The following is a 12,299-nucleotide window of genomic DNA, read 5'->3' on the forward strand; positions in this document are numbered from 1 at the left end:
CAAGAAAAATCTAAAATGTATTCCCAAAATCGTGCAGGCCTTTTTCTTGATATCAGTATGGTCACTTTTTTTTTTCAGGGCCCAGATGCCACTGAGTCCTGCTGACTTCAACATTCACAGTACATGTCTCTGTACATGAACATGGTAAAGTGAAAATCAAACACCTTAGAAAATGAAAGGTATGTACAATGTTTTTAGGAATGGCACAAAGGTCTCTTTCTTCAATAAGTGCTTTTTTGTTGTGTATCTTTAGATTATGTTGTGTTGTAAATAAATCCAAACAATTTTAAAAGCCATTCTTTTTTAAATCTCCTCATTCTTTGTGCAAGGTTGGTCAGAATGATGGGCCCTGATAAGCTCCTAATAGGGCCATTAGGGAGGTTCTTTGTCTTTCTCAGGTGTGGAAAGCTTTCATATTAATGAGGTGATCCGCCCCTTCGCATATTGCTTTCTAACACAAAACACGTCGTAAAATTTTTAAATCAATATATTGTCTTCTCTGAATGAGCAGTCAGGGTGATTCTCACATCGTTTTGGAGCAAATATTCTAGGCTACGTGATACAATTTTCAAAAGTCTTGTGAAGAAATAATCAGTATGGGTTTCATGGCCTTATTTCAGTGAGAATTTATTTTTGTATTTTCACAAACCACGCATAAATGTCATTATCTCAAAACTACAAACTTTTACATACATGCTGCTGATATATTATTGTAGCAGAGTTTGTGCTGAATACAGTGTAATTAGACTTTAGCCATGAAAATGTCACAAGTAACAGAAATAACCACAAATGTCAGAGCATGTCAGAACACCTCCAGGGCCCAGAAAACAGCTCAGACCTCAGAGGGTTAACCAGATGTCAAGACTTTCTGGCATTACACCCCTTAGAGGATACAGACATTCTGGCAACCTTTCGCACTGTCCTTTATGGAACAGCACGGGACTGGTGGGAAGTGGCTAGATCCTCTGTTCGAACATGGAATGAGTTTGAATCCGCATTTCTTGCAGCATTTCTTTCTGAGGATTATGAAGAAGAGCTAGCTGAGCGTGTCCGCACCCGAATTCAAGGGGAAAAGGAGTCCATTAGAGATTTCGCTTTTACTTACAGAGCTCTATGCAAGCGCTGGAAACCTTCACTGACAGAGTTTGAGTTAGTTAAATTGATACTCAAAAACATTAAACCATACCTTGCCAGTCAACTTCGCAGCAGAGTAAGTTCAGTGGATGAACTGGTAAAACTTGGGCATCAACTAGAAAAAGACTATGTTCATCAGCTGCATTATGAAGGATGAACCATGACTTCACCTATACCACAAAAACCTACCTCTAACCGCCAAGGTGAAAGACCCACCGTCCAATGCTGGAGATGTAAAGGTCAGCATCCTCCTGGAAACTGTCCACAATACTCCACTTCACCTTTCACATCGCATCAAGGTCCTTTCCAACCTGCAGGAAACAAGCGAAATTCCCCAGCACAAAACACAGGAGGAACACCATCAAATAACGCCCTGTCTGTCGCACCTCCATCTCAACCATCCACTGTGACTGCCTCTTTTACTTCTAAATGTGAGTCTATACCTCAACAGTTGGTCATCCCAATTACTATTGGCAGATGGACAGGAAAGGCTTTAGTCGACACCGGGGCAAGCTATACTCTTTTACACGAGAGCTTATGGACAGAGCTTGCATTCTCTGATCCACTCCGTACTTGGGCTCTTGGTCCTCTCTACCTGGCTAATGGTGAGACCGCTGTACCTATAGGATGGACAACCATTGAAATGACACTCCATGACCAAGTTTTTTCTCTACCTGTAGCCATCCTTTCCACCAAAGCTTTAGCATACTCTGTAGTCTTGGGATTGGATTTTATATTCACCAGTGGTCTTCAGATCAATGTCGCAGATGGAAAATATTCTTTCAAGTCAATTCCCAACAGCGAATATCCTTTCCAGCCTGGACGAGCTAGCATCCCCGCTAGAGGAAACCAGCATCTGAAACAGAAAGCACAACATAAAAATACAGGGAGAACTCTCACATTGTTCAGCTCTATTCCTCCACAGCAAATGCCAGGGGTGTCCCAGACACCAGAGAATCTGGATGAAAAAACTTTAATGAAAACCCTGGTAGACTCTTACCACCTGAGGGAAAGTGCCAATTGTTTCACCTCTTAGAGAATAATCCTCAAGTCTGTACCCTCCAGCTCGGGAGAACAACAGTACTCCAGCATTGTCTTTATACTGTCCATCCTGTGCCCCTCAAACAGCGTCCATACAGATTAACACCAGAGAAACAAGATGTGGTACAAGAACAAGTTAAAGAAATGTTGAAGAATGGTATCATCGAACCATCACACTCTGCTTGGGCCTCACCTATTGTCCTGGTCCCAAAAAAGGACGGCAGCCAGAGATTCTGTGTGGACTAGGGATGCAACAATACAGTTAGCCCACGGTTCAATACATACCTCGGTTTTTTAACCACGGTTTTCGGTTCGGTTCGGTTCTGATGGCTTGACACATAATAGTGTTTTTTTGTTATTCTGTGCTTAGGCAATAGGAACAGTAAGAGGTTAAGGAGAAAAAAATAAAAACGATTTATTGCAATAGGCTACTCCTTTATTTTACTTAAAAGCTAAGCAAAGTCCACTAGTTCTTAGTGTATTGTATAATATACAATTAACACTGACATCTCTTTACCTCAGAGCGTCCTTAAACTGAATGTAAAACTAAATGTATGGGCTATTGCAGCACAGGGTGAAGTCAGTATATACATTAACGACGATTTGAGACAAATAAATGTACATTTAATGTAAAACTTTATAGATGGCATTCTGTGGCGCGGCAGGATTTTGAACACGGTCCTGAGCCGAAAGGCGCCGACGGTGTGTGTAGCGCTACGTACACTCATAGAGAATAATGTTTTCGAATTTAAAAGACGTGGCGCTGCGCGTCCGGTGTGCGACCCCTTTAAATTGACCATTTCAAATAAACATATTTGTGCCTTCAGACAGTGATATTGGGTGATGGCGCCGCAGATGTGCAGTCATGTTGGAAGTGTTTCCGTTTGAGTAGGCTACACGTGTAAAACAATGCTTGCACACAGTTATTTTTAGTGTTTACCGTGTTTTCTTCCTCGGCACTATACTCAACGGCAAAACCGAAATCCCCACACCACGGATTTGAAAGACGCCGACGCTTCCTCGTACTGTAGCCTCACTTCACCGCCGCTCGCCATGTTAAAGTGTGGAATGATGGTTAAGCGCCCCCTAAATTTAGAGCATATTGAATATTTACTCGCGGGGAATTTCCTTATCAGCTTGTAGACTTACAGGCACACACAAACAGTCAATTCGGAGAGAAATAAAACGCACATAAATTATTTAAACGTAAAACCGAAAAAAACGCAATTCACAAGCGCGTATTGAACCGTGGATGTCGTACCGAACGGTTCAATATTATATTGAGAATTGTGGCATCACTAGTGTGGACTATAGGAGAGTGAATGCTATCACTGAGAGAGATGCCTATCCTCTACCTAATATCACTGAGATCTTGGAATCCCTCTCCGGTGCAGGTATTTTCTCCAGCATCGACCTCAACAGTGGGTACTGGCAGGTGACCATGGAACCTGAGAGCAAGTCCAAGACTGCATTCATCGCCCCATCTGGGTTATACCAATTCAATGTCATGCCCTTTGGTCTGAAAAATGCTCCAGCAACATTTCAGCGATTAATGGAGACTGTCTTAGGTGAACTGCGAGGAAGAATATGTTTCGTGTATATTGATGATATTATAATTTACTCACCCTCTGCCACCCAACACTTCCATGATCTCCAGACTGTCTTCGACCGATTGCACACTGCTGGTTTAACCATAAACCTAAAAAAGAGTAAGTTCTGCCTTCATGAGTTGACCTTTCTGGGACATGTGGTAAACACAAAAGGCATCACGGCTGACCCCAGCAAAGTAGAGGCCATACGTTCCTACCCTGTACCCAAGAACCTTAAAGAAGTTCAACGATTTCTCGGTTTGGCGGGGTGGTACCATAGGTTTGTGCCCAATTTCTCTCGGATAGCTGAACCTATAAATGCCTTGAAGAAAAAGGGACGTAAATTCCAGTGGTCACCACAGTGTCAACAAGCCTTTGAGAAATTGAAGATATGTCTCACCTCACCTCCAATCCTGGGTCATCCTGACCTTCAGCTTCCTTTTGTTGTCTACACTGATGCCAGTGATTCAGGGCTCGGTGCAGTGTTGACACAAAGGAAAACACATGGCTTGGAAGAAGTCATCGCCTATGGTAGTCGGACGTTAACCAAAGCTGAGATTAATTATTCAGCTACAGAGAAAGAGTGTCTGGCAATAGTATGGGCCTTAGAAAAATGGCAATACTACCTGGAACCGAAACTCTTCACAGTAGTCACGGATCATTCAGCTCTACAGTGGGTCATGAATTCCACAAAAACCACGGGACGTCTAATTCGTTGGGCCCTCCGTCTGCAAAAATTTGACTTTGTGGTTGAGTATCGAAAGGGAAAACTCAATGAAGCTCCAGATGCATTGTCCCGGATGTATTCCGTACCTGGATGCCACTTATACTCCAATCAGAAGGAGGACTTTGGATTTCCACTTTCCACAGTAGACATCTGGGAAGAACAGCACAAAGATCTGGTAATTACCACCCTATTTCAGTTACTAGCAGACAACGATTCCTCTGTGCAAGATCAATATGAGGTAATTGAAGATAAGCTGTATCATCGAACTCATCTGACTAATGGGCAAGTACATTACAGACTCTATGTCCCGGCTACCCTTGTCCCAAAAATTCTACAGCATTACCATGCGCATCCCTTAAGTGGTCATTTGGGAATTAGCAAAACTTACCAGAGAGTGCGTCAGGTCGCTTTCTGGCCCTCCATGTGGACATCTGTAAAAAAATATGTAAAAAGATGCATGAAATGCCAGACCTTGAAAAATGAGAACTGAAAACCTGCTGGGAAAATTCAACAAACCACCACCAGTACCAGTCGTCCAAATGAGATGTTGGGAGTAGATATCATGGGACCACTGCCTCGCAGCTCCCACCAACATGAATATCTACTAGTGTTCGTGGATTACTATTCCCGATGGGTTGAACTGTTCCCCTTGCGAAAGGCCACTGCTCAGGCTGTTGCATCACACCTCAGAAAAGACATCCTTACGCGATGGGGGGGTACCTGATTTCATCCTCTCTGACCGTGGTACACAGTTCACCTCAGCCGTCTTTCAGGACATCTGTGCCAAATGGAAAGTCACTCAGAAGATGACTACAGCATACCACCCACAGACAAACCTAACCGAACGAGTGAACAAAACATTAAAACAGATGATCTCAGCATATGTAGATGACAATCATAAAAAATGGGACCAACACCTACCTGAACTACGGTTTGCCATTAATTCAGCGGTACAAGAAACCATCGGTATGTCTCCAGCCGAGCTTCACCTTGGGAGAAAATTACAGGGACCAATGGACAAGCTGCTGCATGGGCAAAATCTTACCCCAACTGCTCCATCTTACGAGGTCACAGAACATCTGTCCGAGTTGCAAGCTAGAGCCAAAGAAAACTCCAAGAAAGCATCATTAAGACAGCTCCGTAGCTACAACAAGACCCGAAGAGATGTCTTCTACAAAGAAAAAGACCGTGTATGGGTCAGAAATTTCCCGCAATCCAGTGCACTTCACCATTTCTGTGCTAAACTTGCCAACAAATGGAAAGGTCCCTACAGAATAATAAAGCGGCTGGGACCTCTGAATTATCGTGTGGCACTAGAAGACACTGGTGAGGATGTGCGTACCGTTCATGTATGTAACTTGAAGCCATGTTTTCCTACCGCTGATGAGTTAAACCGTCTGGGAAAATCGAAACTTTTGGAAATTTTCCACGAATCCACTGATGACGATGAAGAATTTCTTGGTTTCTGACAATGCTACCCTTTAAACAACCTGGAGTTGTTTTTTTCCTAGGGGGGAGGAGTGTGGCGGAGCTGAAACACTACAAAAATAAATTAAATCATTAAAACAAGGTTGTCTCCGCCCATTTCCGTTGCTAAGTGGGGAAAAAGGAAATGAGGTTATCACATAAAAGGAGGAGTTTATACTGAAGAAGGGGAGAGAGAAAGTGTTGGAAAAGACGTGAAGTTTGTTGTTACGAGGGCGATTTATCGAGGTGAGAACCGGAAAGCCTCAATCACAGTCGAACGCCAACTGAAAGTAACCACATGAACTGAACGAGCTGTTGGTAATTCCGTGGTGGAATAGTAAATGCAAAAGAAGGTGTGTTCCCTTACCTGGGAGGCGGTGACGCAATCGTCAGCGGGTAGAACGCTGTGCCTCTGCTGGAGCGGATGCGGGAGAGTAAACCGCTCTCCACAACAATGTCTTCAGCGCGGAGCGTGTAAAAGACCCTCAAGCGAGCTGTGTTAAGGACCGTCTGGATCCTGTGGCTGTTTCCAGTTACCATCCAACAGAGTTTCACCATTGCTAAAGGCTACGGCGTGGCTGTATTCGCGGCTGGTTTTCCCAAACACTCACACAAATTCCTCTGCACTTTCCACATCCGGGTTATCCGGTCCCCCACATACTAAGTAGTGAGTAATATTTTTTATTTTTATTTTTTTTGGCCCGGTTTTGTTTTATTTTTTTGGAGTTTTTATTTTTTATTTTATTTTATTTTTTTTGCCACAAAACAAAATTGACATTTCTGATATATTTTTGTTGTGTTGAGAAAATCTGATTCTGTACCTGGACGAACGAACTGTTGAATCCGTGGTCTTTGTAAAGAAGATTTGACTGGGAATTTAAAGTGGTTGTATATTTTTTCCCCTTTTTGTTCTTTTTTTGTGTGAAATGGTATGAAATACAGACATTTCTAAACTGATTTTGAACTGTCCTTGGTGATTTCTTTTTTTTGTTTCTGTGTATGTAACTGGTGGCATCTAAGCTAACTGGGTTATTATCCTGAAAATATTGGCAGGGTTACACCTGCCTGGCGCCCGAACTTACTAACTTTTTTTCTAGAGATTTCAGCACGTCAACTGCTGAAATGCTGAACATGGTGTGCCTGATATGTTAGGGCAAATGAGTTCAATTGTCCATCAGATTGGTCAACAGTTAGCAGACAAGTCAAGTAATTCAGCACAGAAAAGTCAAGGAGCTTAAGTTCTGACACAATTGAAATTGAGGAATGGGAAGATCTGATGAGGACATTTGTTAAAAAGAGCAACATGAATGCTCGGCCAACCCAACACTTCACCACAACTTCACCATTCAGCTAAGCTCGTCATCCATAACTCCATCTAGGTCAGCCAGAAACCTTGGTGTGTTAATTGATGATCAATTGAACTTCACAGACCACATTGCTAGAACTGCCCGGTCATGTAGATTTGCCTTGTACAACATTAGGAGAATCAGGCCCTTCCTATCAGAACATGCTACTCAACTCCTTGTCCAAGCACTTGTTTTATCCAAACTTGACTATTGTAACGCTCTCCTGGCTGGTCTTCCAGCTTGCACAGTCAAACCTCTGCAACTGATCCAGAACGCCGCAGCTAGAGTGGTCTTTAACGAGCCGAAAAGGGCACACGTCACTCCTCTCCTCACAAAATTGCACTGGTTGCCAGTTGCCGCTCGCATCAAATTCAAGTCACTGATGTTTGCCTACAGAACAACCACTGGTTCTGCTCCCTTTTACTTTAACTCTTTACTTCAGACTTAAGTGCCATCCAGGAACTTGCGCTCTGCAAGTGAACGACGTCTTGTGGTGCCATCTCAAAGAGGCACAAAATCTCTTTCTCGGACCTTTACCATGACTGTTCCCTGCTGGTGGAATGATCTGCCTAACTCAACCAGAGCTGCTGAGTCCATTGCCACTTTCAAGAAACGGCTGAAGACACTTCTTTTTCGACAGCACTTGATCCAGTAATACTAACACTTTCTCTACTACTCTATTCTATTCTGTTCTATAAAAAAAATAATAATTCTGCGTTACATTAAACTGAGAAGGGTCATAGCACTTGCATATTGTTGTCCTACTGTTAGTTTAACTGCTTCTATTGTTCTCATTTGTAAGTCGCTTTGGATAAAAGCGTCTGCTAAATGAATAAATGTAAATGTAAATGAATGCTGATGAACATGTGGAGGAAATCTTTGTGCCCCTGCGTCGTAAAGCAAAAGATGTTGTCAAATTCTGGATCAGGAACTGTGATTTCTACCACCACTGTCTGTCCAAATTCTCTCTATAGCCTCTTGCACAAACATTTCAGTTGTAATCATTACTCACCTGTCCCGCTTGCTGATTTTTACACTACCTTGCCGGAGGAGGATGAGAATCCGTACGACTACTGGCTGAGACTCAAGGCAGCGGATGTTGTTTCTGAATGTCGGTGAGAGCAAGGTAAAATGCTTGACAAGCCCAATGTGGAAGTGGTCCACATGTTTATCAGACACTGCCCGAGTAAAGACTTAGCCCTAACCTTCAGGTCCAAACCGATTGGCAAGCATGTCAGTCTCATCCAAAACGCCAGCCTTATAGAAGTCTCCCTAGGATTGAAGGTTTTGATGCTTTACCGTGTGCTATCTGCAAAGATGCTGCTCACTCTGCCTTAACACATTGTCATGAGCACCAACTGTTTCCAGTGTCAATCACCTGGTCACTCTAGATGTTTCTGTCCTAGGTGGAGAAGACAATCGCATCAGCCTGATCAGGAAAACTAGCAGGTCTGTGCGTAAGGGAGGTTAGTACAGACCAGATTGATAACCCTCCCGTCTCTGACACACAAGATTATGAGTCTGTACATGAGCAGCACAAACCCAGTGACTCTCCTGATAAAACTGCTGTCTTTCAAGAAATTCAATGAGTCTCCAGAGCTGATTCATTATTTTACACAACTGTATCTGTAGAAAGTGGCCCGTCTTTCACTGCACTACTCAATAGTGGTTCAGCGGCCTGCACTCTCAGCAAGGCTGCTGAAGCTAGTTTGTTTGCAAGTGCTCCCACGCTGACAAAGTGTTCTGCTGATAATGTTGTGATTATTGGATGTGGTGGTCATCGAGTCACACCAACTCAAATGTATGATCTGTCTGTCTGTGTATACGGATGTAAAATGATAATACCTGTGCTGTTTGTTCCAGGACAGACAGATGAGATGATCTTGGGCAGTAATTTCGGCTGAACGATTAATTGCATTTGCGATAATATCGTGATATGATGAAATGCGATTTTTTTAACCGCAAAAGCTGTGATTACAGTCTGGTCACGTGACAAGTCTGCACTGCAGATGAAGCATCAACTTGGCACACTACACATATAGGACTGGCATAGGCTACAGGAAATAACCGTTTTTTTTTTCCCTCTTTGTTATTTGTTTTGAAGCTATTTTAGTTAAAATTATTAGGCTAACATGTAATTGTATTAATTTAGTTTTTTAATGTGTAATTATTTTTAAATGTAGGCCTACTCATAATTACACATGTAATTAAATATTTTAAGTTTTATTAATAAGATTAGTTAATTAAAGAAAAAAATTGATCGGCTCATGAGGTGCCTAAAGATTCCCATCCCTATTTTACAATAACTTATTGCTTGTTTTTGTTGAATAAAAGAAAAGATAAAGAGCTTAAAAAATAATCGTATATTAAATCGCAATCACAATATTGGTAAAACGAAATCGCAATTAGATTATTTTCCAAAATCGTTCAGCCCTAAATAAAATAGATAACTTATGTTTAGTTAATTTATGGATTTGTTTAATTACTTACAGCACATTTATCTAATGTAAGCTGTGTTGACAACAGTGAATTCTACATAATAGCACATGTACATCACTCAGTTGTCAAAAGATTTTCCTGTCAGATGTAATTTTCCTGTCAGATGTGTCACCCTATATCTTAAGGGAATCCCCTGCCACCCTTTCGGCCGCCTGTATCAGCGATCTTGTCCTTTCGGTCATGACCCACAGCTCATGACCATAGGTGAGAGTAGGAATGTAGCTTGACCGGTAAATTGAGATCTCTGAGATCTCCGTCACTGATCTCTGCGATGTTCAATTATGACGTATCCTCTCGCGTGGCCTCCTGGGATAGAAGAGTATCCATCGGATGACCACTCAAGAATCTGGGCGGAAGCAGTAAGCCATCCGGGAACTTCTCGCCTACTCTTTTATGAATACTGATGTTTCAAACGTTCTACTCCTTTCACGTACTGTTTTCACCTACTATATAGTAGATAAGTAGACATATTCGAATGCACTATTAGTATACACACGTCCGAATCTCGCGAGAATCAGTACATCAACCAGCTAATTCTCGCCTACTCTTTTAAGATTCGTACATACTTTTTCGCTCGCCTACTGTTTTTCCCTACTATATAGTAGGGAAGTATGTGGTTTCGATTGTAGCCTGAGACTCAAATGTGAAAAGGAAGGATAGAGTTCCTTATGCAGAAGCAGTTCAAAGAGTGGAGCAAACAAAGAGGATTAATGAAGGAAGTGTTAGAGGGGAAATTGAAACAGAGAATGTATGGACACAGATAAAGAAATGTCAGAGAGGAAGAGAAAAGGGAGTGGGGAGAAAAGAGGAACTTGGTTATCTTCATTGCAGGGGTAATTAATGCAGCAGCTGAGGTTAAATCTAAAACTGAAAGGATTCAAATTGTTACAAAGGCAGCAATTCAGCATTTGGGCATGCTAGACTTAAAATGGGAAGAAATAAGGGAATGTCTTGCTGTACACTCAAGTCAGGAAGTAGGTTAAGGATGATCTTATTTATTATGTTCATTTTACAACAGAATGCAATGAGTCTGTTGGCAAATGGTCAAGATTTTAAACAGTTTATAGATATATATAATGTGTATTCAGGAAACATGGTTAAAACCTAGATTTGATTTTGTTTTAACTAATTATATTGTCATCAGACGAGACAGAGAGCATGGAAGCGGTGGGGGTTGTGCTACCTTTATAAGGAAGGGTGTATCTTGTAGGGTGTTGGGTACAGGGAAGGAACAAGAATATGTGGTAGTGGAAGTATGGGCAGATAAAAAGAAAATAGTTATAATAAATTATTATAACCCTTGTAAACAGTTAGAATTAAAGAAACTAGAGGAAATAGAAGGTCAGGATAGAGATAATATTGTATGGTGTGGAGATTTTAATGCTCACAATACACTGTGGGTAGGCGAAAAGACAGACAACAATGGACAGGTGATTGAGGAGGTAATGAATGATAGGAACTTAGTTTGTTTGAATGATGATTGAAGGATTAGGTGATTTTCACATATTTAGTTTTTTTGACTGTAAAATTCTAAAACAATGTGCTATCTGCATGTGCAAGATGTCATCTTTTTCAGAAAAAAATTGGCTTTCAACTACAGTTATTGGCCATTACTGTGTGTGGTGTGTGCTTGCTGGTATGTGTCGGCGACGACACAGCCGATTTAAAAGGGTTAATAATAACATCAAATGCATTAATACAATGATAATTCACAACATTCAAAAACTGATATTTGTTTTGTTAAATCAATTACTGTATGTAAATGGAAGAATCGGTATTAGTTTGCTGCCGCAGGTGCACAACAAATGTTCATACGACATGAAAATACTGTGTTACGACATTTCATCCTGCTGGTGGGAGGGGCCACGTCTCGTGCTTTGCGGCTCATGTGCGTCAACGGTAGATGAAAGAAATTGACTAAGTATACTGTTCACAACGACAAAACATCAATAAACATCAATATAATCACACACACACACACACAAAAAAACAAGGATTACACGCCGCTTCTCTGTATTCCAGCTGCTCTCTTTCTGCCGGTTGTGTAAAGCTGTGCTGAGATAGAGACTGAAATCATTTCAGTTTGTTTTTTAAAAACTGTGTTGTTTAAAGATCATAGCGATTGTTCTGACTCCATGAAGCCTCATGGTGTGAATGAACTTCAAACTGACTAGAACAAACTCTTTGAAATGTATATATGATATTGGATGCAATCTCATTCAATGTCAGGCATGTGTGGAGTGAAATATAATTTATTAGTGTAGTGATTTATGGTCTTAAATGTTAATATTGAGTTTTTGGTCACATCCTTCCTGTATTACGGGGCACCAACCAAGGAATTTCACCTTGACAATAAAGAACAATCATGGAAGATTGTTGAAAGAATTAGACTATATAAATTATAGGAAGTTCATCATCTGATCAATCTGAAGGATCTAGTGAGATTCTGGCGAGTTTGTAGAGCCTCTGATTATCAACACAAGAATGACACAGTTT

General features: G+C 41.4%; 1 protein-coding gene across 1 annotated transcript in view; it reads left to right on the top strand.

Moving 5' to 3' along the window:
• The window catches only part of LOC308703298 (uncharacterized protein), a 320,767-nt gene that overhangs the window by 200,443 nt on the left and 108,025 nt on the right, over nucleotides 1–12,299 (top strand). The window lies entirely within an intron of this gene.

Source organism: Scardinius erythrophthalmus (genome assembly GCF_964197995.2).
Source record: "Scardinius erythrophthalmus genome assembly, chromosome: 1".
Taxonomy (NCBI): domain Eukaryota; kingdom Metazoa; phylum Chordata; class Actinopteri; order Cypriniformes; family Leuciscidae; genus Scardinius; species Scardinius erythrophthalmus.